Source organism: Phyllobates terribilis, unplaced genomic scaffold, assembly GCF_046119375.1.
Source record: "Phyllobates terribilis strain yellow unplaced genomic scaffold, ASM4611937v1 Scaffold_3__8_contigs__length_932513732, whole genome shotgun sequence".
Taxonomy (NCBI): domain Eukaryota; kingdom Metazoa; phylum Chordata; class Amphibia; order Anura; family Dendrobatidae; genus Phyllobates; species Phyllobates terribilis.
In genome coordinates this window covers 856,833,587-856,855,688 of record NW_027362763.1, presented here as the reverse complement: position 1 = coordinate 856,855,688, position 22,102 = coordinate 856,833,587, and the positions used below count along the sequence as shown (strand labels likewise).

Here is a 22,102-nt window from a genome sequence, read left to right as displayed (position 1 = left end):
TAGGCTGCTCCATGTTCTGGTCCATCCTGCTGCCAGAGCGTCACTTACACTTCCAGCTCCCCAGAAGGGGGCCGTCCATGGCCACAATATTCAAATGAGGGCCACCTCCCAACCAACCACAGGATTCAGTCTCCCACTGAAAGCCCACCCCCCACTCATTCTGTTGTTCAACCAAATGAAGGAAGCCCCAGCAAGCTGGAGCATGCAAAAATTGCCACAAAACTCAGTTTTGCTCCTCTCCACGGAAATCTTTAGTAAAAGGCGAAAGATTTTTACGTTCTGAAGAGAAGCCAGAGTATACTGGGCAAGGGCCTCCTCCCGACCTACCGCCATGGCCGCAGCCCTCCCTTGGCCCAGGGAGACCACCTAGAAGAGGCTGCGGCCTTTGGGGATGGAAAAACAAAAAGGGCAACACACAGCCAGCCGGGCGACAGCCCATCATCTTCCATAGGCTGCTCCATGTTCTGGTCCATCCTGCTGCCAGAGCGTCACTTACACTTCCAGCTCCCCAGAAGGGGGCCGTCCATGGCCACAATATTCAAATGAGGGCCACCTCCCAACCAACCACAGGATTCAGTCTCCCACTGAAAGCCCACCCCTCACTAATTCTGTTGTTCAACCAAATGAAGGAAGCCCCAGCAAGCTGGAGCATGCAAAAATTGACACAAAACTCAGATTTGCTCCTCTCCACGGAAATCTTTAGTAAAAGGCGAAAGATTTTTAAGTTCTGAAGAGAAGCCAGAGTATTCTGGGCAAGGGCCTCCTCCCGACCTACCGCCATGGCCGCAGCCCTCCCTTGGCCCAGGGAGACCACCTAGAAGAGGCTGCGGCCTTTGGGGATGGAAAAACAAAAAGGGCAACACACAGCCAGCCGGGCGACAGCCCATCATCTTCCATAGGCTGCTCAATGTTCTGGTCCATCCTGCTGACAGAGCGTCACTTACACTTCCAGCTCCCCAGAAGGGGGCCGTCCATGGCCACAATATTCAAATGAGGGCCACCTCCCAACCAACCACAGGATTCAGTCTCCCACTGAAAGCCCATCCCCCACTCATTCTGTTGTTCAACCAAATGAAGGAATCCCCAGCAAGCTGGAGCATGCAAAAATTGCCACAAAACTCAGTTTTGCTCCTCTCCACGGAAATCTTTAGTAAAAGGCGAAAGATTTTTACATTCTGAAGAGAAGCCAGAGTATACTGGGCAAGGGCCTCCTCCCGACCTACAGCCATGGCCGCAGCCCTCCCTTGGCCCAGGGAGACCACCTAGAAGAGGCTGCGGCCTTTGGGGATGGAAAAACAAAAAGGGCAACACACAGCCAGCCGGGCGACAGCCCATCATCTTCCATAGGCTGCTCCATGTTCTGGTCCATCCTGCTGCCAGAGCGTCACTTACACTTCCAGCTCCCCAGAAGGGGGCCGTCCATGGCCACAATATTCAAATGAGGGCCACCTCCCAACCAACCACAGGATTCAGTCTCCCACTGAAAGCCCACCCCCCACTCATTCTGTTGTTCAACCAAATGAAGGAAGCCCCAGCAAGCTGGAGCATGCAAAAATTGCCACAAAACTCAGTTTTGCTCCTCTCCACGGAAATCTTTAGTAAAAGGCGAAAGATTTTTACGTTCTGAAGAGAAGCCAGAGTATACTGGGCAAGGGCCTCCTCCCGACCTAGCGCCATGGCCGCAGCCCTCCCTTGGCCCAGGTAGACCACCTAGAAGAGGCTGCGGCGTTTGGGGATGGAAAAACAAAAAGGGCAACACACAGCCAGCCGGGCGACAGCCCATCATCTTCCATAGGCTCCTCCATGTTCTGGTCCATCCTGCTGCCAGAGCGTCACTTACACTTCCAGCTCCCCAGAAGGGGGCCGTCCATGGCCACAATATTCAAATGAGGGCCACCTCCCAATCAACCACAGGATTCAGTCTCCCACTGAAAGCCCACCCCCCACTCATTCTGTTGTTCAACCAAATGAAGGAAGCCCCAGCAAGCTGGAGCATGCAAAAATTGCCACAAAACTCAGTTTTGCTCCTCTCCACGGAAATCTTTAGCAAAAGGCGAAAGATTTTTACGTTCTGAAGAGAAGCCGGAGTATACTGGGCAAGGGCCTCCTCCCGACCTACCGCCATGGCCGCAGCCCTCCCTTGGCCCAGGGAGACCACCTAGAAGAGGCTGCGGCCTTTGGGGATGGAAAAACAAAAAGGGCAACACACAGCCAGCCGGGCGACAGCCCATCTTCTTCCATAGGCTGCTCCATGTTCTGGTCCATCCTGCTGCCAGAGCGTCACTTACACTTCCAGCTCCCCAGAAGGGGGCCGTCCATGGCCACAATATTCAAATGAGGGCCACCTCCCAACCAACCACAGGATTCAGTCTCCCACTGAAAGCCCACCCCCCACTCATTCTGTTGTTCAACCAAATGAAGGAAGCCCCAGCAAGCTGGAGCATGCAAAAATTGCCACAAAACTCAGTTTTGCTCCTCTCCACGGAAATCTTTAGTAAAAGGCGAAAGATTTTTACATTCTGAAGAGAAGCCAGAGTATACTGGGCAAGGGCCTCCTCCCGACCTACAGCCATGGCCGCAGCCCTCCCTTGGCCCAGGGAGACCACCTAGAAGAGGCTGCGGCCTTTGGGGATGGAAAAACAAAAAGGGCAACACACAGCCAGCCGGGCGACAGCCCATCATCTTCCATAGGCTGCTCCATGTTCTGGTCCATCCTGCTGCCAGAGCGTCACTTACACTTCCAGCTCCCCAGAAGGGGGCCGTCCATGGCCACAATATTCAAATGAGGGCCACCTCCCAACCAACCACAGGATTCAGTCTCCCACTGAAAGCCCACCCCCCACTCATTCTGTTGTTCAACCAAATGAAGGAAGCCCCAGCAAGCTGGAGCATGCAAAAATTGCCACAAAACTCAGTTTTGCTCCTCTCCACGGAAATCTTTAGTAAAAGGCGAAAGATTTTTACGTTCTGAAGAGAAGCCAGAGTATACTGGGCAAGGGCCTCCTCCCGACCTACCGCCATGGCCGCAGCCCTCCCTTGGCCCAGGGAGACCACCTAGAAGAGGCTGCGGCCTTTGGGGATGGAAAAACAAAAAGGGCAACACACAGCCAGCCGGGCGACAGCCCATCATCTTCCATAGGCTCCTCCATGTTCTGGTCCATCCTGCTGCCAGAGCGTCACTTACACTTCCAGCTCCCCAGAAGGGGGCCGTCCATGGCCACAATATTCAAATGAGGGCCACCTCCCAATCAACCACAGGATTCAGTCTCCCACTAAAAGCCCACCCCCCACTCATTCTGTTGTTCAACCAAATGAAGGAAACCCCAGCAAGCTGGAGCATGCAAAAATTGCCACAAAACTCAGTTTTGCTCCTCTCCACGGAAATCTTTAGCAAAAGGCGAAAGATTTTTACGTTCTGAAGAGAAACCAGAGTATACTAGGCAAGGGCCTCCTCCCGACCTACCGCCATGGCCGCAGCCCTCCCTTGGCCCAGGGAGACCACCTAGAAGAGGCTGCGGCCTTTGGGGATGGAAAAACAAAAAGGGCAACACACAGCCAGCCGGGCGACAGCCCATCTTCTTCCATAGGCTGCTCAATGTTCTGGTCCATCCTGCTGCCAGAGCGTCACTTACACTTCCAGCTCCCCAGAAGGGGGCCGTCCATGGCCACAATATTCAAATGAGGGCCACCTCCCAACCAACCACAGGATTCAGTCTTCCACTGAAAGCCCACCCCCCACTCATTCTGTTGTTCAACCAAATGAAGGAAGCCCCAGCAAGCTGGAGCATGCAAAAATTGCCACAAAACTCAGTTTTGCTCCTCTCCACGGAAATCTTTAGTAAAAGGCGAAAGATTTTTACGTTCTGAAGAGAAGCCAGAGTATACTGGGCAAGGGCCTCCTCCCGACCTACCGCCATGGCCGCATCCCTCCCTTGGCCCAGGGAGACCACCTAGAAGAGGCTGCGGCCTTTGGGGATGGAAAAACAAAAAGGGCAACACACAGCCAGCCGGGCGACAGCCCATCATCTTCCATAGGCTGCTCCATGTTCTGGTCCATCCTGCTGCCAGAGCGTCACTTACACTTCCAGCTCCCCAGAAGGGGGCCGTCCATGGCCACAATATTCAAATGAGGGCCACCTCCCAACCAACCACAGGATTCAGTCTCCCACTGAAAGCCCACCCCCCACTCATTCTGTTGTTCAACCAAATGAAGGAAGCCCCAGCAAGCCGGAGCATGCAAAAATTGCCACAAAACTCAGTTTTGCTCCTCTCCACGGAAATCTTTAGTAAAAGGCGAAAGATTTTTACGTTCTGAAGAGAAGACAGAGTATACTGGGCAAGGGCCTCCTCCCGACCTACCGCCATGGCCGCAGCCCTCCCTTGGCCCAGGGAGACCACCTAGAAGAGGCTGCGGCCTTTGGGGATGGAAAAACAAAAAGGGCAACACACAGCCAGCCGGGCGACAGCCCATCATCTTCCATAGGCTGCTCCATGTTCTGGTCCATCCTGCTGCCAGAGCGTCACTTACACTTCCAGCTCCCCAGAAGGGGGCCGTCCATGGCCACAATATTCAAATGAGGGCCACCTCCCAACCAAACACAGGATTCAGTCTCCCACTGAAAGCCCACCCCCCACTCATTCTGTTGTTCAACCAAATGAAGGAAGCCCCAGCAAGCTGGAGCATGCAAAAATTGCCACAAAACTCAGTTTTGCTCCTCTCCACGGAAATCTTTAGTAAAAAGCGAAAGATTTTTACGTTCTGAAGAGAAGCCAGAGTATACTGGGCAAGGGCCTCCTCCCGACCTACCGCCATGGCCGCAGCCCTCCCTTGGCCCAGGGAGACCACCTAGAAGAGGCTGCGGCCTTTGGGGATGGAAAAACAAAAAGGGCAACACACAGCCAGCCGGGCGACAGCCCATCATCTTCCATAGGCTGCTCCATGTTCTGGTCCATCCTGCTGCCAGAGCGTCACTTACACTTCCAGCTCCCCAGAAGGGGGCTGTCCATGGCCACAATATTCAAATGAGGGCCACCTCCCAACCAACCACAGGATTCAGTCTCCCACTGAAAGCCCACCCCCCACTCATTCTGTTGTTCAACCAAATGAAGGAAGCCCCAGCAAGCTGGAGCATGCAAAAATTGCCACAAAACTCAGTTTTGCTCCTCTCCACGGAAATCTTTAGCAAAAGGCGAAAGATTTTTACGTTCTGAAGAGAAGCCAGAGTATACTGGGCAAGGGCCTCCTCCCGACCTACCGCCATGGCCGCAGCCCTCCCTTGGCCCAGGGAGACCACCTAGAAGAGGCTGCGGCCTTTGGGGATGGAAAAACAAAAAGGGCAACACACAGCCAGCCGGGCGACAGCCCATCATCTTCCATAGGCTGCTCTATGTTCTGGTCCATCCTGCTGCCAGAGCGTCACTTACACTTCCAGCTCCCCAGAAGGGGGCCGTCCATGGCCACAATATTCAAATGAGGGCCACCTCCCAACCAACCACAGGATTCAGTCTCCCACTGAAAGCCCACCCCCCACTCATTCTGTTGTTCAACCAAATGAAGGAAGCCCCAGCAAGCTGGAGCATGCAAAAATTGCCACAAAACTCAGTTTTGCTCCTCTCCACGGAAATCTTTAGTAAAAGGCGAAAGATTTTTACGTTCTGAAGAGAAGCCAGAGTATACTGGGCAAGGGCCTCCTCCCGACCTACCGCCATGGCCGCAGCCCTCCCTTGGCCCAGGGAGACCACCTAGAAGAGGCTGCGGCCTTTGGGGATGGAAAAACAAAAAGGGCAACACACAGCCAGCCGGGCGACAGCCCATCATCTTCCATAGGCTGCTCCATCCTGCTGCCAGAGCGTCACTTACACTTCCAGCTCCCCAGAAGGGGGCCGTCCATGGCCACAATATTCAAATGAGGGCCACCTCCCAACCAACCACAGGATTCAGTCTCCCACTGAAAGCCCACCCCCCACTCATTCTGTTGTTCAACCAAATGAAGGAAGCCCCAGCAAGCTGGAGCATGCAAAAATTGCCACAAAACTCAGTTTTGCTCCTCTCCACGGAAATTTTTAGTAAAAGGCGAAAGATTTTTACGTTCTGAAGAGAAGCCAGAGTATACTGGGCAAGGGCCTCCTCCCGACCTACCGCCATGGCCGCAGCCCTCCCTTGGCCCAGGGAGACCACCTAGAAGAGGCTGCGGCCTTTGGGGATGGAAAAACAAAAAGGGCAACACACAGCCAGCCGGGCGACAGCCCATCATCTTCCATAGGCTGCTCCATGTTCTGGTCCATCCTGCTGCCAGAGCGTCACTTACACTTCCAGCTCCCCAGAAGGGGGCCGTCCATGGCCACAATATTCAAATGAGGGCCACCTCCCAACCAACCACAGGATTCAGTCTCCCACTGAAAGCCCACCCCCCACTCATTCTGTTGTTCAACCAAATGAAGGAAGCCCCAGCAAGCTGGAGCATGCAAAAATTGCCACAAAACTCAGTTTTGCTCCTCTCCACGGAAATCTTTAGTAAAAGGCGAAAGATTTTTACGTTCTGAAGAGAAGCCAGAGTATACTGGGCAAGGGCCTCCTCCCGACCTACCGCCATGGCCGCAGCCCTCCCTTGGCCCAGGGAGACCACCTAGAAGAGGCTGCGGCCTTTGGGGATGGAAAAACAAAAAGGGCAACACACAGCCAGCCGGGCGACAGCCCATCATCTTCCATAGGCTGCTCCATGTTCTGGTCCATCCTGCTGCCAGAGCGTCACTTACACTTCCAGCTCCCCAGAAGGGGGCCGTCCATGGCCACAATATTCAAATGAGGGCCACCTCCCAACCAACCACAGGATTCAGTCTCCCACTGAAAGCCCACCGCCCACTCATTCTGTTGTCCAAGTTATCTGTAAACAGAAAGATTGTGAGGGAATATTTAGCTAACATAAATGAGTTCAAGTCTCCAGGTCCAGATGAATTACACCCCAGAGTACTGAAGGAGATCATAGAAGAAATTTTAGAACCACTCTCCATAATCTTTGAAAATTCTTGGAGAACAGGAGAAGTCCCAGAAGACTGGAGAAGAGCAAATGTTGTTCCTATCTTCAAAAAGGGGAAGAAGGTGGACCCAGGGAACTATAGGCCGGTGAGTCTGACTTCTATACCAGGAAAGATCTTTGAACAAATTATTAAACAACATGTATGTAAGTACATGGATAAGAATGAAGTGATTAACCAGAGTCAGCATGGGTTTGTAACTAACAAGTCATGTCATACTAACTTAATTTCCTTCTATGACAGAATCACTGACTGGGTGGATCAGGGAAATGCTGTAGATATAGTATATCTTGACTTCAGCAAAGCATTTGACAAAGTATCTCACACCATCCTTATTGAAAAAATGACCAAGTATGCAATGGGCCAGGCAACTGTTAGGTGGATTCATAACTGGCTTCGTGATCGGACTCAAAGGGTGGTTGTAAATGGCTTCACATCCAGCTGGATGAATGTCTCAAGTGGGGTACCACAGGGCTCCGTCCTGGGACCTGTATTGTTCAACATCTTTATTAATGATTTAGATGAAGGAATTGAGGGTAAACTGATTAAATTTGCTGATGACACAAAGCTAGGAGGGATAGCTAATACTAGAGAAGAGAGAGAGAGGATTCAAAAAGACCTAAATAAACTGGAGCAGTGGGCAGCAACCAACAGAATGGTTTTTAACAGGGAAAAATGCAAAGTACTACATCTGGGCAATAAAAATGAAAAAAGCATATACAGAATGGGAGGAATAGAGCTAAGCAACAGTACATGTGAAAAAGACTTAGGTATACTAATAGATCATAGACTGAACATGAGTCAACAGTGTGATGCAGCAGCAAAAAAGGCAAATACAATTCTGGGATGTATTAACAGAAGCATACAGTCTAGATCACGTGAAGTCATTATCGGTCTTTACTCCTCTTTGGTCAGACCTCATCTGGAATACTGTGTACAGTTTTGGGCACCACATTTTAAAAAAGACATAGACAAACTGGAGCAAGTTCAGAGAAGAGCGACCAGAATGGTGACTGGTCTGCAAACCATGTCCTATGAGGAACGGTTGCAGGATTTGGGAATGTTTAGCTTGCAAAAAAGAAGACTGAGAGGAGACTTAATAGCTGTCTACAAATATGTCAAGGGCTGTCACATTGTAGAAGGATCATCTTTATTCTCATTTGCACAAGGAAAGACTAGAAGCAATGGGATGAAACTAAATGGGAGGAGACACAGATTAGATATAAGAAAAAACTTTTTGACAGTTAGGGTGATTAATGAGTGGAACAGGCTGCCACGAGAGGTGGTGAGTTCCCCTTCAATGGACGTCTTCAAACAGAGGCTGGACAGACATCTGTCTGAGATGATTTAGTGAATCCTGCTTTGAGCAGGGGGTTGGACCAGATGACCCAGGAGGTCCCTTCCAACTCTACCATTCTATTATTCTATGATTCAACCAAATGAAGGAAGCCCCAGCAAGCTGGAGCATGCAAAAATTGCCACAAAACTCAGTTTTGCTCCTCTCCACGGAAATCTTTAGTAAAAGGCAAAAGATTTTTACGTTCTGAAGAGAAGCCAGAGTATACTGGGCAAGGGCCTCCTCCCGACCTACCGCCATGGCCGCAGCCCTCCCTTGGCCCAGGGAGACCACCTAGAAGAGGCTGCGGCCTTTGGGGATGGAAAAACAAAAAGGGCAACACACAGCCAGCCGGGCGACAGCCCATCATCTTCCATAGGCTGCTCCATGTTCTGGTCCATCCTGCTGCCAGAGCGTCACTTACACTTCCAGCTCCCCAGAAGGGGGCCGTCCATGGCCACAATATTCAAATGAGGGCCACCTCCCAACCAACCACAGGATTCAGTCTCCCACTGAAAGCCCACCCCCCACTCATTCTGTTGTTCAACCAAATGAAGGAAGCCCCAGCAAGCTGGAGCATGCAAAAATTGCCACAAAACTCAGTTTTGCTCCTCTCCACGGAAATCTTTAGTAAAAGGCGAAAGATTTTTACGTTCTGAAGAGAAGCCAGAGTATACTGGGCAAGGGCCTCCTCCCGACCTACCGCCATGGCCGCAGCCCTCCCTTGGCCCAGGGAGACCACCTAGAAGAGGCTGTGGCCTTTGGGGATGGAAAAACAAAAAGGGCAACACACAGCCAGCCGGGCGACAGCCCATCATCTTCCATAGGCTGCTCCATGTTCTGGTCCATCCTGCTGCCAGAGCGTCACTTACACTTCCAGCTCCCCAGAAGGGGGCCGTCCATGGCCACAATATTCAAATGAGGGCCACCTCCCAACCAACCACAGGATTCAGTCTCCCACTGAAAGCCCACCCCCCACTCATTCTGTTGTTCAACCAAATGAAGGAAGCCCCAGCAAGCTGGAGCATGCAAAAATTGCCACAAAACTCAGTTTTGCTCCTCTCCACGGAAATCTTTAGTAAAAGGCGAAAGATTTTTACGTTCTGAAGAGAAGCCAGAGTATACTGGGCAAGGGCCTCCTCCCGACCTACCGCCATGGCCGCAGCCCTCCCTTGGCCCAGGGAGACCACCTAGAAGAGGCTGCGGCCTTTGGGGATGGAAAAACAAAAAGGGCAACACACAGCCAGCCGGGCGACAGCCCATCATCTTCCATAGGCTGCTCCATGTTCTGGTCCATCCTGCTGCCAGAGCGTCACTTACACTTCCAGCTCCCCAGAAGGGGGCCGTCCATGGCCACAATATTCAAATGAGGGCCACCTCCCAACCAACCACAGGATTCAGTCTCCCACTGAAAGCCCACCCCCCTCTCATTCTGTTGTTCAACCAAATGAAGGAAGCCCCAGCAAGCTGGAGCATGCAAAAATTGCCACAAAACTCAGTTTTGCTCCTCTCCACGGAAATTTTTAGTAAAAGGCAAAAGATTTTTACGTTCTGAAGAGAAGCCAGAGTATATTGGGCAAGGGCCTCCTCCCGACCTACCGCCATGGCCGCAGCCCTCCCTTGGCCCAGGGAGACCACCTAGAAGAGGCTGCGGCCTTTGGGGATGGAAAAACAAAAAGGGCAACACACAGCCAGCCGGGCGACAGCCCATCATCTTCCATAGGCTGCTCCATGTTCTGGTCCATCCTGCTGCCAGAGCGTCACTTACACTTCCAGCTCCCCAGAAGAGGGCCGTCCATGGCCACAATATTCAAATGAGGGCCACCTCCCAACCAAACACAGGATTCAGTCTCCCACTGAAAGCCCACCCCCCACTCATTCTGTTGTTCAACCAAATGAAGGAAGCCCAGCAAGTTGGAGCATGCAAAAATTGCCACAAAACTCAGTTTTGCTCCTCTCCACGGAAATCTTTAGTAAAAGGCGAAAGATTTTTACGTTCTGAAGAGAAGCCAGAGTATACTGGGCAAGGGCCTCCTCCCGACCTACCGCCATGGCCGCAGCCCTCCCTTGGCCCAGGGAGACCACCTAGAAGAGGCTGCGGCCTTTGGGGATGGAAAAACAAAAAGGGCAACACACAGCCAGCCGGGCGACAGCCCATCTTCTTCCATAGGCTGCTCCATGTTCTGGTCCATCCTGCTGCCAGAGCGTCACTTACACTTCCAGCTCCCCAGAAGGGGGCCGTCCATGGCCACAATATTCAAATGAGGGCCACCTCCCAACCAACCACAGGATTCAGTCTCCCACTGAAAGCCCACCCCCCACTCATTCTGTTGTTCAACCAAATGAAGGAAGCCCCAGCAAGCTGGAGCATGCAAAAATTGCCACAAAACTCAGTTTTGCTCCTCTCCACGGAAATCTTTAGTAAAAGGCGAAAGATTTTTACGTTCTGAAAAGAAGACAGCGTATACTGGGCAAGGGCCTCCTCCCGACCTACCGCCATGGCCGCAGCCCTCCCTTGGCCCAGGGAGACCACCTAGAAGAGGCTGCGGCCTTTGGGGATGGAAAAACAAAAAGGGCAACACACAGCCAGCCGGGCGACAGCCCATCATCTTCCATAGGCTGCTCCATGTTCTGGTCCATCCTGCTGCCAGAGCGTCACTTACACTTCCAGCTCCCCAGAAGGGGGCTGTCCATGGCCACAATATTCAAATGAGGGCCACCTCCCAACCAACCACAGGATTCAGTCTCCCACTGAAAGCCCACCCCCCCCTCATTCTGTTGTTCAACCAAATGAAGGAAGCCCCAGCAAGCTGGAGCATGCAAAAATTGCCACAAAACTCAGTTTTGCTCCTCTCCACGGAAATTTTTAGTAAAAGGCGAAAGATTTTTACGTTCTGAAGAGAAGCCAGAGTATACTGGGCAAGGGCCTCCTCCTGACCTACCGCCATGGCCGCAGCCCTCCCTTGGCCCAGGGAGACCACCTAGAAGAGGCTGCGGCCTTTGGGGATGGAAAAACAAAAAGGGCAACACACAGCGAGCCGGGCGACAGCCCATCTTCTTCCATAGGCTGCTCCATGTTCTGGTCCATCCTGCTGCCAGAGCGTCACTTACACTTCCAGCTCCCCAGAAGGGGGCCGTCCATGGCCACAATATTCAAATGAGGGCCACCTCCCAACCAACCACAGGATTCAGTCTCCCACTGAAAGCCCACCCCCCACTCATTCTGTTGTTCAACCAAATGAAGGAAGCCCCAGCAAGCTGGAGCATGCAAAGATTGCCACAAAACTCAGTTTTGCTCCTCTCCACGGAAATCTTTAGTAAAAGGCGAAAGATTTTTACGCTCTGAAGAGAAGCCAGAGTATACTGGGCAAGGGCCTCCTCCCGACCTACCGCCATGGCCGCAGCCCTCCCTTGGCCCAGGGAGACCACCTAGAAGAGGCTGCGGCCTTTGGGGATGGAAAAACAAAAAGGGCAACACACAGCCAGCCGGGCGACAGCCCATCATCTTCCATAGGATGCTCCATGTTCTGGTCCATCCTGCTGCCAGAGCATCACTTACACTTCCAGCTCCCCAGAAGGGGGCCGTCCATGGCCACAATATTCAAATGAGGGCCACCTCCCAACCAACCACAGGATTCAGTCTTCCACTGAAAGCCCACCCCCCACTCATTCTGTTGTTTAACCAAATGAAGGAAGCCCCAGCAAGCTGGAGCATGCAAAAATTGCCCCAAAACTCAGTTTTGCTCCTCTCCACGGAAATCTTTAGTAAAAGGCGAAAGATTTTTACGTTCTGAAGAGAAGCCAGAGTATACTGGGCAAGGGCCTCCTCCCGACCTACCGCCATGGCCGCAGCCCTCCCTTGGCCCAGGGAGACCACCTAGAAGAGGCTGCGGCCTTTGGGGATGGAAAAACATAAAGGGCAACACACAGCCAGCCGGGCGACAGCCCATCATCTTCCATAGGCTGCTCCATGTTCTGGTCCATCCTGCTGCCAGAGCGTCACTTACACTTCCAGCTCCCCAGAAGGGGGCCATCCATGGCCACAATATTCAAATGAGGGCCACCTCCCAACCAACCACAGGATTCAGTCTCCCACTGAAAGCCCACCCCCCACTCATTCTGTTGTTCAACCAAATGAAGGAAGCCCCAGCAAGCTGGAGCATGCAAAAATTGCCACAAAACTCAGTTTTGCTCCTCTCCACGGAAATCTTTAGTAAAAGGCGAAAGATTTTTACGTTCTGAAGAGAAACCAAAGTATACTGGGCAAGGGCCTCCTCCCGACCTACCGTCATAGCCGCAGCCCTCCCTTGGCCCAGGGAGACCAACTAGAAGAGGCTGCGGCCTTTGGGGATGGAAAAACAAAAAGGGCAACACACAGCCAGCCGGGTGACAGCCCATCTTCTTCCATAGGCTGCTCCATGTTCTGGTCCATCCTGCTGCCAGAGCGTCACTTACACTTCCAGCTCCCCAGAAGGGGGCCGTCCATGGCCACAATATTCAAATGAGGTCCACCTCCCAACCAACCACAGGATTCAGTCTCCCACTGAAAGCCCACCCCCCACTCATTCTGTTGTTCAACCAAATGAAGGACGCCCCAGCAAGCTGGAGCATGCAAAAGTTGCCACAAAACTCAGTTTTGCTCCTCTCCACGGAAATCTTTAGTAAAAGACGAAAGATTTTTACGTTCTGAAGAGAAGCCAGAGTATACTGGGCAAAGGCCTCCTCCCGACCTACCGCCATGGCCGCAGCCCTCCCTTGGCCCAGGGAGACCACCTAGAAGAGGCTGCGGCCTTTGGGGATGGAAAAACAAAAAGGGCAACACACAGCCAGCCGGGCGACAGCCCATCATCTTCCATAGGCTGCTCCATGTTCTGGTCCATCCTGCTGACAGAGCGTCACTTACACTTCCAGCTCCCCAGAAGGGGGCCGTCCATGGCCACAATATTCAAATGAGGGCCACCTCCCAACCAACCACAGGATTCAGTCTCCCACTGAAAGCCCACCCCCCCCTCATTCTGTTGTTCAACCAAATGAAGGAAGCCCCAGCAAGCTGGAGCATGCAAAAATTGCCACAAAACTCAGTTTTGCTCCTCTCCACGGAAATCTTTAGTAAAAGGCGAAAGATTTTTACGTTCTGAAGAGAAGCCAGAGTATACTGGGCAAGGGCCTCCTCCCGACCTACCGCCATGGCCGCAGCCCTCCCTTGGCCCAGGGAGACCACCTAGAAGAGGCTGCGGCCTTTGGGGATGGAAAAACAAAAAGGGCAACACACAGCCAGCCGGGCGACAGCCCATCATCTTCCATAGGCTGCTCCATGTTCTGGTCCATCCTGCTGCCAGAGCGTCACTTACACTTCCAGCTCCCCAGAAGGGGGCCGTCCATGGCCACAATATTCAAATGAGGGCCACCTCCCAAACAACCACAGGATTCAGTCTCCCACTGAAAGCCCACCCCCCACTCATTCTGTTGTTCAACCAAATGAAGGAAGCCCCAGCAAGCTGGAGCATGCAAAAATTGCCACAAAACTCAGTTTTGCTCCTCTCCACGGAAATCTTTAGTAAAAGGCGAAAGATTTTTACGTTCTGAAGAGAAGCCAGAGTATACTGGGCAAGGGCCTCCTCCCGACCTACCGCCATGGCCGCAGCCCTCCCTTGGCCCAGGGAGACCACCTAGAAGAGGCTGCGGCCTTTGGGGATGGAAAAACAAAAAGGGCAACACACAGCCAGCCGGGCGACAGCCCATCATCTTCCATAGGCTGCTCCATGTTCTGGTCCATCCTGCTGCCAGAGCATCACTTACACTTCCAGCTCCCCAGAAGGGGGCCGTCCATGGCCACAATATTCAAATGAGGGCCACCTCCCAACCAACCACAGGATTCAGTCTCCCACTGAAAGCCCACCCCCCACTCATTCTGTTGTTCTACCAAATGAAGGAAGCCCCAGCAAGCTGGAGCATGCAAAAATTGCCACAAAACTCAGTTTTGCTCCTCTCCACGGAAATCTTTAGTAAAAGGCGAAAGATTTTTACGTTCTGAAGAGAAGCCAGAGTATACTGGGCAAGGGCCTCCTCCCGACCTACCGCCATGGCCGCAGCCCTCCCTTGGCCCAGGGAGACCACCTAGAAGAGGCTGCGGCCTTTGGGGATGGAAAAACATAAAGGGCAACACACAGCCAGCCGGGCGACAGCCCATCATCTTCCATAGGCTGCTCCATGTTCTGGTCCATCCTGCTGCCAGAGCGTCACTTACACTTCCAGCTCCCCAGAAGGGGGCCGTCCATGGCCACAATATTCAAATGAGGGCCACCTCCCAACCAACCACAGGATTCAGTCTCCCACTGAAAGCCCACCCCCCACTCATTCTGTTGTTCAACCAAATGAAGGAAGCCCCAGCAAGCTGGAGCATGCAAAAATTGCCACAAAACTCAGTTTTGCTCCTCTCCACGGAAATCTTTAGTAAAAGGCGAAAGATTTTTACGTTCTGAAGAGAAGCCAAAGTATACTGGGCAAGGGCCTCCTCCCGACCTACCGTCATAGCCGCAGCCCTCCCTTGGCCCAGGGAGACCACCTAGAAGAGGCTGCGGCCTTTGGGGATGGAAAAACAAAAAGGGCAACACACAGCCAGCCGGGCGACAGCCCATCTTCTTCCATAGGCTGCTCCATGTTCTGGTCCATCCTGCTGCCAGAGCGTCACTTACACTTCCAGCTCCCCAGAAGGGGGCCGTCCATGGCCACAATATTCAAATGAGGGCCACCTCCCAACCAACCACAGGATTCTGTCTCCCACTGAAAGCCCACCCCCCACTCATTCTGTTGTTCAACCAAATGAAGGACGCCCCAGCAAGCTGGAGCATACAAAAGTTGCCACAAAACTCAGTTTTGCTCCTCTCCACGGAAATCTTTAGTAAAAGGCGAAAAATTTTTACGTTCTGAAGAGAAGCCAGAGTATACTGGGCAAAGGCCTCCTCCCGACCTACCGCCATGGCCGCAGCCCTCCCTTGGCCCAGGGAGACCACCTAGAAGAGGCTGCGGCCTTTGGGGATGGAAAAACAAAAAGGGCAACACACAGCCAGCCGGGCGACAGCCCATCATCTTCCATAGGCTGCTCCATGTTCTGGTCCATCCTGCTGCCAGAGCGTCACTTACACTTCCAGCTCCCCAGAAGGGGGCCGTCCATGGCCACAATATTCAAATGAGGGCCACCTCCCAACCAACCACAGGATTCAGTCTCCCACTGAAAGCCCACCCCCCCTCATTCTGTTGTTCAACCAAATGAAGGAAGCCCCAGCAAGCTGGAGCATGCAAAAATTGCCACAAAACTCAGTTTTGCTCCTCTCCACAGAAATCTTTAGTAAAAGGCTAAAGATTTTTACATTCTGAAGAGAAGCCAGAGTATACTGGGCAAAGGCCTCCTCCCGACCTACCGCCATGGCCGCAGCCCTCCCTTGGCCCAGGGAGACCACCTAGAAGAGGCTGCGGCCTTTGGGGATGGAAAAACAAAAAGGGCAACACACAGCCAGCCGGGCGACAGCCCATCATCTTCCATAGGCTGCTCCATGTTCTGGTCCATCCTGCTGCCAGAGCGTCACTTACACTTCCAGCTCCCCAGAAGGGGGCCGTCCATGGCCACAATATTCAAATGAGGGCCACCTCCCAACCAACCACAGGATTCAGTCTCCCACTGAAAGCCCACCCCCCACTCATTCTGTTGTTCAACCAAATGAAGGAAGCCCCAGCAAGCTGGAGCATGCAAAAATTGCCACAAAACTCAGTTTTGCTCCTCTCCACAGAAATCTTTAGTAAAAGGCGAAAGATTTTTACGTTCTGAAGAGAAGCCAGAGTATACTGGGCAAGGGCCTCCTCCCGACCTACCGCCATGGCCGCAGCCCTCCCTTGGCCCAGGGAGACCACCTAGAAGAGGCTGCGGCCTTTGGGGATGGAAAAACAAAAAGGGCAACACACAGCCAGCCGGGCGACAGCCCATCATCTTCCATAGGCTGCTCCATGTTCTGGTCCATCCTGCTGCCAGAGCGTCACTTACACTTCCAGCTCCCCAGAAGGGGGCCGTCCATGGCCACAATATTCAAATGAGGGCCACCTCCCAACCAACCACAGGATTCAGTCTCCCACTGAAAGCCCACCCCCCACTCATTCTGTTGTTCAACCAAATGAAGGAAGCCCCAGCAAGCTGGAGCATGCAAAAATTGCCACAAAACTCAGTTTTGCTCCTCTCCACGGAAATCTTTAGTAAAAGGCGAAAGATTTTTACGTTCTGAAGAGAAGCCAGAGTATACTGGGCAAGGGCCTCCTCCCGACCTACCGCCATGGCCGCAGCCCTCCCTTGGCCCAGGGAGACCACCTAGAAGAGGCTGCGGCCTTTGGGGATGGAAAAACAAAAAGGGCAACACACAGCCAGCCGGGCGACAGCCCATCATCTTCCATAGGCTGCTCCATGTTCTGGTCCATCCTGCTGCCAGAGCGTCACTTACACTTCCAGCTCCCCAGAAGGGGGCCGTCCATGGCCACAATATTCAAATGAGGGCCACCTCCCAACCAACCACAGGATTCAGTCTCCCACTGAAAGCCCACCCCCCACTCATTCTGTTGTTCAACCAAATGAAGGAAGCCCCAGCAAGCTGGAGCATGCAAAAATTGCCACAAAACTCAGTTTTGCTCCTCTCCACGGAAATCTTTAGTAAAAGGCGAAAAATTTTTACGTTCTGAAGAGAAGCCAGAGTATACTGGGCAAGGGCCTCCTCCCGACCTACCGCCATGGCCGCAGCCCTCCCTTGGCCCAGGGAGACCACCTAGAAGAGGCTGCGGCCTTTGGGGATGGAAAAACAAAAAGGGCAACACACAGCCAGCCGGGCGACAGCCCATCATCTTCCATAGGCTGCTCCATGTTCTGGTCCATCCTGCTGCCAGAACGTCACTTACACTTCCAGCTCCCCAGAAGCGGGCCGTCCATGGCCACAATATTCAAATGAGGGCCACCTCCCAACCAACCACAGGATTCAGTCTCCCACTGAAAGTCCACCCCCCCACTCATTCTGTTGTTCAACCAAATGAAGGAAGCCCCAGCAAGCTGGAGCATGCAAAAATTGCCACAAAACTCAGTTTTGCTCCTCTCCACGGAAATCTTTAGTAAAAGGCGAAAGATTTTTACGTTCTGAAGAGAAGCCAGAGTATACTGGGCAAGGGCCTCCTCCCGACCTACCGCCATGGCCGCAGCCCTCCCTTGGCCCAGGGAGACCACCTAGAAGAGGCTGCGGCCTTTGGGGATGGAAAAACAAAAAGGGCAACACACAGCCAGCCGGGCGACAGCCCATCATCTTCCATAGGCTGCTCCATGTTCTGGTCCATCCTGCTGCCAGAGCGTCACTTACACTTCCAGCTCCCCAGAAGGGGGCCGTCCATGGCCACAATATTCAAATGAGGGCCACCTCCCAACCAACCACAGGATTCAGTCTCCCACTGAAAGCCCACCCCCCACTCATTCTGTTGTTCAACCAAATGAAGGAAGCCCCAGCAAGCTGGAGCATGCAAAAATTGCCACAAAACTCAGTTTTGCTCCTCTCCACGGAAATCTTTAGTAAAAGGCGAAAGATTTTTACGTTCTGAAGAGAAGCCAGAGAATACTGGGCAAGGGCCTCCTCCCGACCTACCGCCATGGCCGCAGCCCTCCCTTGGCCCAGGGAGACCACCTAGAAGAGGCTGCGGCCTTTGGGGATGGAAAAACAAAAAGGGCAACACACAGCCAGCCGGGCGACAGCCCATTATCTTCCATAGGCTGCTCCATGTTCTGGTCCATCCTGCTGCCAGAGCGTCACTTACACTTCCAGCTCCCCAGAAGGGGGCCGTCCATGGCCACAATATTCAGATGAGGGCCACCTCCCAACCAACCACAGGATTCAGTCTCCCACTGAAAGCCCACCCCCCACTCATTCTGTTGTTCAACCAAATGAAGGAAGCCCCAGCAAGCTGGAGCATGCAAAAATTGCCACAAAACTCAGTTTTGCTCCTCTTCACGGAAATCTTTTGTAAAAGGCGAAAGATTTTTACGTTCTGAAGAGAAGGCAGAGTATACTGGGCAAGGGCCTCCTCCCGACCTACCGCCATGGCCGCAGCCCTCCCTTGGCCCAGGGAGACCACCTAGAAGAGGCTGCGGCCTTTGGGGATGGAAAAACAAAAAGGGCAACACACAGCCAGCCGGGCGACAGCCCATCATCTTCCATAGGCTGCTCCATGTTCTGGTCCATCCTGCTGCCAGAGCGTCACTTACACTTCCAGCTCCCCAGAAGGGGGCCGTCCATGGCCACAATATTCAAATGAGGGCCACCTCCCAACCAACCACAGGATTCAGTCTCCCACTGAAAGCCCACCCCCCACTCATTCTGTTGTTCAACCAAATGAAGGAAGCCCCAGCAAGCTGGAACATGCAAAAATTGCCACAAAACTCAGTTTTGCTCCTCTCCACGGAAATCTTTAGTAAAAGGCGAAAGATTTTTACGTTCTGAAGAGAAGCCAGAGTATACTGGGCAAGGGCCTCCTCCCGACCTACCGCCATGGCCGCAGCCCTCCCTTGGCCCAGGGAGACCACCTAGAAGAGGCTGCGGCCTTTGGGGATGGAAAAACAAAGAGGGCAACACACAGCCAGCTGGGCGACAGCCCATCATCTTCCATAGGCTGCTCCATGTTCTGGTCCATCCTGCTGCCAGAGCGTCACTTACACTTCCAGCTCCCCAGAAGGGGGCCGTCCATGGCCACAATATTCAAATGAGGGCCACCTCCCAACCAACCACAGGATTCAGTCTCCCACTGAAAGCCCACCCCCCACTCATTCTGTTGTTCAACCAAATGAAGGAAGCCCCAGCAAGCTGGAGCATGCAAAAATTGCCACAAAACTCAGTTTTGCTCCTCTCCACGGAAATCTTTAGTAAAAGGCGAAAGATTTTTACGTTCTGAAGAGAAGCCAGAGTATACTGGGCAAGGGCCTCCTCCCGACCTACCGCCATGGCCGCAGCCCTCCCTTGGCTCAGGGAGACCACCTAGAAGAGGCTGCGGCCTTTGGGGATGGAAAAACAAAAAGGGCAACACACAGCCAGCCGGGCGACAGCCCATCATCTTCCATAGGCTGCTCCATGTTCTGGTCCATCCTGCTGCCAGAGCGTCACTTACACTTCCAGCTCCCCAGAAGGGGGCCGTCCATGGCTACAATATTCAAATGAGGGCCACCTCCCAACCAACCACAGGATTCAGTCTCCCACTGAAAGCCCACCCCCCACTCATTCTGTTGTTCAACCAAATGAAGGAAGCCCCAGCAAGCTGGAGCATGCAAAAATTGCCACAAAACTCAGTTTTGCTCCTCTCCACGGAAATCTTTAGTAAAAGGCGAAAGATTTTTACGTTCTGAAGAGAAGCCAGAGTATACTGGGCAAGGGCCTCCTCCCGACCTACCGCCATGGCCGCAGCCCTCCCTTGGCCCAGGGAGACCACCTAGAAGAGGCTGCGGCCTTTGGGGATGGAAAAACAAAAAGGGCAACACACAGCCAGCCGGGCGACAGCCCATCATCTTCCATAGGCTGCTCCATGTTCTGGTCCATCCTGCTGCCAGAGCGTCACTTACACTTCCAGCTCCCCAGAAGGGGGCCGTCCATGGCCACAATATTCAAATGGGGGCCACCTCCCAACCAACCACAGGATTCAGTCTCCCACTGAAAGCCCACCCCCCACTCATTCTGTTGTTCAACCAAATGAAGGAAGCCCCAGCAAGCTGGAGCATGCAAAAATTGCCACAAAACTCAGTTTTGCTCCTCTCCACGGAAATCTTTAGTAAAAGGCGAAAGATTTTTACGTTCTGAAGAGAAGCCAGAGCATACTGGGCAAGGGCCTCCTCCCGACCTACAGCCATGGCCGCAGCCCTCCCTTGGCCCAGGGAGACCACCTAGAAGAGGCTGCGGCCTTTGGGGATGGAAAAACAAAAAGGGCAACACACAGCCAGCCGGGCGACAGCCCATCATCTTCCATAGGCTGCTCCATGTTCTGGTCCATCCTGCTGCCAGAGCGTCACTTACACTTCCAGCTCCCCAGAAGGGGGCCGTCCATGGCCACAATATTCAAATGAGGGCCACCTCCCAACCAACCACAGGATTCAGTCTCCCACTGAAAGCCCACCCCCCACTCATTCTGTTGTTCAACCAAATGAAGGAAGCCCCAGCAAGCTGGAGCATGCAAAAATTGCCACAAAACTCAGTTTTGCTCCTCTCCACGGAAATCTTTAGTAAAAGGCGAAAGATTTTTACGTTCTGAAGAGAAGCCAGAGCATACTGGGCAAGGGCCTCCTCCCGACCTACCGCCATGGCCGCAGCCCTCCCTTGGCCCAGGGAGACCACCTAGAAGAGGCTGCGGCCTTTGGGGATGGAAAAACAAAAAGGGCAACATACAGCCAGCCGGGCGACAGCCCATCATCTTCCATAGGCTGCTCCATGTTCTGGTCCATCCTGCTGCCAGAGCGTCACTTACACTTCCAGCTCCCCAGAAGGGGGCCGTCCATGGCCACAATATTCAAATGGGGGCCACCTCCAAACCAACCACAGGATTCAGTCTCCCACTGAAAGCCCACCCCCCACTCATTCTGTTGTTCAACCAAATGAAGGAAGCCCCAGCAAGCTGGAGCATGCAAAAATTGCCACAAAACTCAGTTTTGCTCCTCTCCACGGAAATCTTTAGTAAAAGGCGAAAGATTTTTACGTTCTGAAGAGAAGCCAGAGTATACTGGGCAAGGGCCTCCTCCCGACCTACCGCCATGGCCGCAGCCCTCCCTTGGCCCAGGGAGACCACCTAGAAGAGGCTGCGGCCTTTGGGGATGGAAAAACAAAAAGGGCAACACACAGCCAGCCGGGCGACAGCCCATCATCTTCCATAGGCTGCTCCATGTTCTGGTCCATCCTGCTGCCAGAGCGTCACTTACACTTCCAGCTCCCCAGAAGGGGGCCGTCCATGGCCACAATATTCAAATGGGGGCCACCTCCCAACCAACCACAGGATTCAGTCTCCCACTGAAAGCCCACCCCCCACTCATTCTGTTGTTCAACCAAATGAAGGAAGCCCCAGCAAGCTGGAGCATGTAAAAATTGCCACAAAACTCAGTTTTGCTCCTCTCCACGGAAATCTTTAGTAAAAGGCGAAAGATTTTTACGTTCTGAAGAGAAACCAGAGTATACTGGGCAAGGGCCTCCTCCCGACCTACCGCCATGGCCGCAGCCCTCCCTTGGCCCAGGGAGACCACCTAGAAGAGGCTGCGGCCTTTGGGGATGGAAAAACAAAAAGGGCAACACACAGCCAGCCGGGCGACAGCCCATCATCTTCCATAGGCTGCTCCATGTTCTGGTCCATCCTGCTGCCAGAGCGTCACTTACACTTCCAGCTCCCCAGAAGGGGGCCGTCCATGGCCACAATATTCAAATGAGGGCCACCTCCCAACCAACCACAGGATTCAGTCTCCCACTGAAAGCCCACCCCCCACTCATTCTGTTGTTCAACCAAATGAAGGAAGCCCCAGCAAGCTGGAGCATGCAAAATTGCCACAAAACTCAGTTTTGCTCCTCTCCACGGAAATCTTTAGTAAAAGGCGAAAGATTTTTACGTTCTGAAGAGAAGCCAGAGTATACTGGGCAAGGGCCTCCTCCCGACCTACCGCCATGGCCGCAGCCCTCCCTTGGCCCAGGGAGACCA

General features: G+C 53.2%; 46 non-coding genes across 46 annotated transcripts; all 46 read right to left on the bottom strand.

The window, feature by feature from the left end:
• Positions 1–183: 183 nt before the first annotated feature.
• On the bottom strand, positions 184–299 carry LOC141260982 (U5 spliceosomal RNA). Its single transcript, XR_012319695.1, has one exon. It is a non-coding gene; the product is annotated as a U5 spliceosomal RNA (small nuclear RNA).
• A 332-nt stretch (positions 300–631) lies between these two features.
• Positions 632–747, bottom strand: LOC141259772 (U5 spliceosomal RNA). Its single transcript, XR_012318540.1, has one exon. It is a non-coding gene; the product is annotated as a U5 spliceosomal RNA (small nuclear RNA).
• Positions 748–1,079: 332 nt separating this feature from the next.
• Positions 1,080–1,195, bottom strand: LOC141260099 (U5 spliceosomal RNA). Its single transcript, XR_012318858.1, has one exon. It is a non-coding gene; the product is annotated as a U5 spliceosomal RNA (small nuclear RNA).
• Positions 1,196–1,527: 332 nt separating this feature from the next.
• On the bottom strand, positions 1,528–1,643 carry LOC141260981 (U5 spliceosomal RNA). The gene has a single exon (XR_012319694.1). It is a non-coding gene; the product is annotated as a U5 spliceosomal RNA (small nuclear RNA).
• Positions 1,644–1,975: 332 nt separating this feature from the next.
• Positions 1,976–2,091, bottom strand: LOC141260245 (U5 spliceosomal RNA). Its single transcript, XR_012319003.1, has one exon. It is a non-coding gene; the product is annotated as a U5 spliceosomal RNA (small nuclear RNA).
• A 332-nt stretch (positions 2,092–2,423) lies between these two features.
• On the bottom strand, positions 2,424–2,539 carry LOC141259816 (U5 spliceosomal RNA). Its single transcript, XR_012318584.1, has one exon. It is a non-coding gene; the product is annotated as a U5 spliceosomal RNA (small nuclear RNA).
• Positions 2,540–2,871: 332 nt separating this feature from the next.
• Positions 2,872–2,987, bottom strand: LOC141260980 (U5 spliceosomal RNA). The gene has a single exon (XR_012319693.1). It is a non-coding gene; the product is annotated as a U5 spliceosomal RNA (small nuclear RNA).
• A 332-nt stretch (positions 2,988–3,319) lies between these two features.
• LOC141260357 (U5 spliceosomal RNA) lies at positions 3,320–3,435 on the bottom strand. Its single transcript, XR_012319114.1, has one exon. It is a non-coding gene; the product is annotated as a U5 spliceosomal RNA (small nuclear RNA).
• A 332-nt stretch (positions 3,436–3,767) lies between these two features.
• Positions 3,768–3,883, bottom strand: LOC141260979 (U5 spliceosomal RNA). The gene has a single exon (XR_012319692.1). It is a non-coding gene; the product is annotated as a U5 spliceosomal RNA (small nuclear RNA).
• Positions 3,884–4,215: 332 nt separating this feature from the next.
• On the bottom strand, positions 4,216–4,331 carry LOC141260220 (U5 spliceosomal RNA). Its single transcript, XR_012318979.1, has one exon. It is a non-coding gene; the product is annotated as a U5 spliceosomal RNA (small nuclear RNA).
• Positions 4,332–4,663: 332 nt separating this feature from the next.
• On the bottom strand, positions 4,664–4,779 carry LOC141260120 (U5 spliceosomal RNA). The gene has a single exon (XR_012318880.1). It is a non-coding gene; the product is annotated as a U5 spliceosomal RNA (small nuclear RNA).
• A 332-nt stretch (positions 4,780–5,111) lies between these two features.
• LOC141260104 (U5 spliceosomal RNA) lies at positions 5,112–5,227 on the bottom strand. The gene has a single exon (XR_012318863.1). It is a non-coding gene; the product is annotated as a U5 spliceosomal RNA (small nuclear RNA).
• A 332-nt stretch (positions 5,228–5,559) lies between these two features.
• On the bottom strand, positions 5,560–5,675 carry LOC141260978 (U5 spliceosomal RNA). Its single transcript, XR_012319691.1, has one exon. It is a non-coding gene; the product is annotated as a U5 spliceosomal RNA (small nuclear RNA).
• Positions 5,676–5,995: 320 nt separating this feature from the next.
• Positions 5,996–6,111, bottom strand: LOC141260131 (U5 spliceosomal RNA). The gene has a single exon (XR_012318890.1). It is a non-coding gene; the product is annotated as a U5 spliceosomal RNA (small nuclear RNA).
• Positions 6,112–6,443: 332 nt separating this feature from the next.
• On the bottom strand, positions 6,444–6,559 carry LOC141260977 (U5 spliceosomal RNA). Its single transcript, XR_012319690.1, has one exon. It is a non-coding gene; the product is annotated as a U5 spliceosomal RNA (small nuclear RNA).
• Positions 6,560–8,482: 1,923 nt separating this feature from the next.
• LOC141261043 (U5 spliceosomal RNA) lies at positions 8,483–8,598 on the bottom strand. Its single transcript, XR_012319753.1, has one exon. It is a non-coding gene; the product is annotated as a U5 spliceosomal RNA (small nuclear RNA).
• A 332-nt stretch (positions 8,599–8,930) lies between these two features.
• LOC141260976 (U5 spliceosomal RNA) lies at positions 8,931–9,046 on the bottom strand. The gene has a single exon (XR_012319689.1). It is a non-coding gene; the product is annotated as a U5 spliceosomal RNA (small nuclear RNA).
• A 332-nt stretch (positions 9,047–9,378) lies between these two features.
• On the bottom strand, positions 9,379–9,494 carry LOC141260975 (U5 spliceosomal RNA). Its single transcript, XR_012319688.1, has one exon. It is a non-coding gene; the product is annotated as a U5 spliceosomal RNA (small nuclear RNA).
• Positions 9,495–9,826: 332 nt separating this feature from the next.
• LOC141260141 (U5 spliceosomal RNA) lies at positions 9,827–9,942 on the bottom strand. Its single transcript, XR_012318900.1, has one exon. It is a non-coding gene; the product is annotated as a U5 spliceosomal RNA (small nuclear RNA).
• Positions 9,943–10,273: 331 nt separating this feature from the next.
• Positions 10,274–10,389, bottom strand: LOC141260066 (U5 spliceosomal RNA). Its single transcript, XR_012318828.1, has one exon. It is a non-coding gene; the product is annotated as a U5 spliceosomal RNA (small nuclear RNA).
• Positions 10,390–10,721: 332 nt separating this feature from the next.
• On the bottom strand, positions 10,722–10,837 carry LOC141260476 (U5 spliceosomal RNA). The gene has a single exon (XR_012319227.1). It is a non-coding gene; the product is annotated as a U5 spliceosomal RNA (small nuclear RNA).
• Positions 10,838–11,169: 332 nt separating this feature from the next.
• LOC141260130 (U5 spliceosomal RNA) lies at positions 11,170–11,285 on the bottom strand. Its single transcript, XR_012318889.1, has one exon. It is a non-coding gene; the product is annotated as a U5 spliceosomal RNA (small nuclear RNA).
• A 332-nt stretch (positions 11,286–11,617) lies between these two features.
• LOC141259908 (U5 spliceosomal RNA) lies at positions 11,618–11,733 on the bottom strand. The gene has a single exon (XR_012318675.1). It is a non-coding gene; the product is annotated as a U5 spliceosomal RNA (small nuclear RNA).
• Positions 11,734–12,065: 332 nt separating this feature from the next.
• LOC141261081 (U5 spliceosomal RNA) lies at positions 12,066–12,181 on the bottom strand. The gene has a single exon (XR_012319790.1). It is a non-coding gene; the product is annotated as a U5 spliceosomal RNA (small nuclear RNA).
• A 332-nt stretch (positions 12,182–12,513) lies between these two features.
• On the bottom strand, positions 12,514–12,629 carry LOC141259943 (U5 spliceosomal RNA). The gene has a single exon (XR_012318708.1). It is a non-coding gene; the product is annotated as a U5 spliceosomal RNA (small nuclear RNA).
• Positions 12,630–12,961: 332 nt separating this feature from the next.
• Positions 12,962–13,077, bottom strand: LOC141260483 (U5 spliceosomal RNA). Its single transcript, XR_012319234.1, has one exon. It is a non-coding gene; the product is annotated as a U5 spliceosomal RNA (small nuclear RNA).
• Positions 13,078–13,409: 332 nt separating this feature from the next.
• LOC141260974 (U5 spliceosomal RNA) lies at positions 13,410–13,525 on the bottom strand. The gene has a single exon (XR_012319687.1). It is a non-coding gene; the product is annotated as a U5 spliceosomal RNA (small nuclear RNA).
• Positions 13,526–13,857: 332 nt separating this feature from the next.
• Positions 13,858–13,973, bottom strand: LOC141260971 (U5 spliceosomal RNA). Its single transcript, XR_012319685.1, has one exon. It is a non-coding gene; the product is annotated as a U5 spliceosomal RNA (small nuclear RNA).
• A 332-nt stretch (positions 13,974–14,305) lies between these two features.
• On the bottom strand, positions 14,306–14,421 carry LOC141260970 (U5 spliceosomal RNA). The gene has a single exon (XR_012319684.1). It is a non-coding gene; the product is annotated as a U5 spliceosomal RNA (small nuclear RNA).
• Positions 14,422–14,753: 332 nt separating this feature from the next.
• Positions 14,754–14,869, bottom strand: LOC141259740 (U5 spliceosomal RNA). The gene has a single exon (XR_012318510.1). It is a non-coding gene; the product is annotated as a U5 spliceosomal RNA (small nuclear RNA).
• A 332-nt stretch (positions 14,870–15,201) lies between these two features.
• On the bottom strand, positions 15,202–15,317 carry LOC141260364 (U5 spliceosomal RNA). Its single transcript, XR_012319121.1, has one exon. It is a non-coding gene; the product is annotated as a U5 spliceosomal RNA (small nuclear RNA).
• Positions 15,318–15,648: 331 nt separating this feature from the next.
• Positions 15,649–15,764, bottom strand: LOC141260428 (U5 spliceosomal RNA). Its single transcript, XR_012319180.1, has one exon. It is a non-coding gene; the product is annotated as a U5 spliceosomal RNA (small nuclear RNA).
• Positions 15,765–16,096: 332 nt separating this feature from the next.
• LOC141260038 (U5 spliceosomal RNA) lies at positions 16,097–16,212 on the bottom strand. Its single transcript, XR_012318800.1, has one exon. It is a non-coding gene; the product is annotated as a U5 spliceosomal RNA (small nuclear RNA).
• A 332-nt stretch (positions 16,213–16,544) lies between these two features.
• Positions 16,545–16,660, bottom strand: LOC141260969 (U5 spliceosomal RNA). The gene has a single exon (XR_012319683.1). It is a non-coding gene; the product is annotated as a U5 spliceosomal RNA (small nuclear RNA).
• A 332-nt stretch (positions 16,661–16,992) lies between these two features.
• Positions 16,993–17,108, bottom strand: LOC141259762 (U5 spliceosomal RNA). Its single transcript, XR_012318532.1, has one exon. It is a non-coding gene; the product is annotated as a U5 spliceosomal RNA (small nuclear RNA).
• A 333-nt stretch (positions 17,109–17,441) lies between these two features.
• On the bottom strand, positions 17,442–17,557 carry LOC141260968 (U5 spliceosomal RNA). The gene has a single exon (XR_012319682.1). It is a non-coding gene; the product is annotated as a U5 spliceosomal RNA (small nuclear RNA).
• A 332-nt stretch (positions 17,558–17,889) lies between these two features.
• LOC141259895 (U5 spliceosomal RNA) lies at positions 17,890–18,005 on the bottom strand. Its single transcript, XR_012318663.1, has one exon. It is a non-coding gene; the product is annotated as a U5 spliceosomal RNA (small nuclear RNA).
• A 332-nt stretch (positions 18,006–18,337) lies between these two features.
• Positions 18,338–18,453, bottom strand: LOC141260147 (U5 spliceosomal RNA). Its single transcript, XR_012318906.1, has one exon. It is a non-coding gene; the product is annotated as a U5 spliceosomal RNA (small nuclear RNA).
• A 332-nt stretch (positions 18,454–18,785) lies between these two features.
• Positions 18,786–18,901, bottom strand: LOC141259719 (U5 spliceosomal RNA). The gene has a single exon (XR_012318489.1). It is a non-coding gene; the product is annotated as a U5 spliceosomal RNA (small nuclear RNA).
• Positions 18,902–19,233: 332 nt separating this feature from the next.
• Positions 19,234–19,349, bottom strand: LOC141260967 (U5 spliceosomal RNA). Its single transcript, XR_012319681.1, has one exon. It is a non-coding gene; the product is annotated as a U5 spliceosomal RNA (small nuclear RNA).
• Positions 19,350–19,681: 332 nt separating this feature from the next.
• On the bottom strand, positions 19,682–19,797 carry LOC141260966 (U5 spliceosomal RNA). The gene has a single exon (XR_012319680.1). It is a non-coding gene; the product is annotated as a U5 spliceosomal RNA (small nuclear RNA).
• A 332-nt stretch (positions 19,798–20,129) lies between these two features.
• LOC141259779 (U5 spliceosomal RNA) lies at positions 20,130–20,245 on the bottom strand. The gene has a single exon (XR_012318547.1). It is a non-coding gene; the product is annotated as a U5 spliceosomal RNA (small nuclear RNA).
• A 332-nt stretch (positions 20,246–20,577) lies between these two features.
• Positions 20,578–20,693, bottom strand: LOC141259778 (U5 spliceosomal RNA). Its single transcript, XR_012318546.1, has one exon. It is a non-coding gene; the product is annotated as a U5 spliceosomal RNA (small nuclear RNA).
• Positions 20,694–21,025: 332 nt separating this feature from the next.
• LOC141260965 (U5 spliceosomal RNA) lies at positions 21,026–21,141 on the bottom strand. Its single transcript, XR_012319679.1, has one exon. It is a non-coding gene; the product is annotated as a U5 spliceosomal RNA (small nuclear RNA).
• A 332-nt stretch (positions 21,142–21,473) lies between these two features.
• LOC141259962 (U5 spliceosomal RNA) lies at positions 21,474–21,589 on the bottom strand. Its single transcript, XR_012318727.1, has one exon. It is a non-coding gene; the product is annotated as a U5 spliceosomal RNA (small nuclear RNA).
• Positions 21,590–21,921: 332 nt separating this feature from the next.
• On the bottom strand, positions 21,922–22,036 carry LOC141260337 (U5 spliceosomal RNA). Its single transcript, XR_012319094.1, has one exon. It is a non-coding gene; the product is annotated as a U5 spliceosomal RNA (small nuclear RNA).
• Between the last annotated feature and the right edge of the window lie 66 nt (positions 22,037–22,102).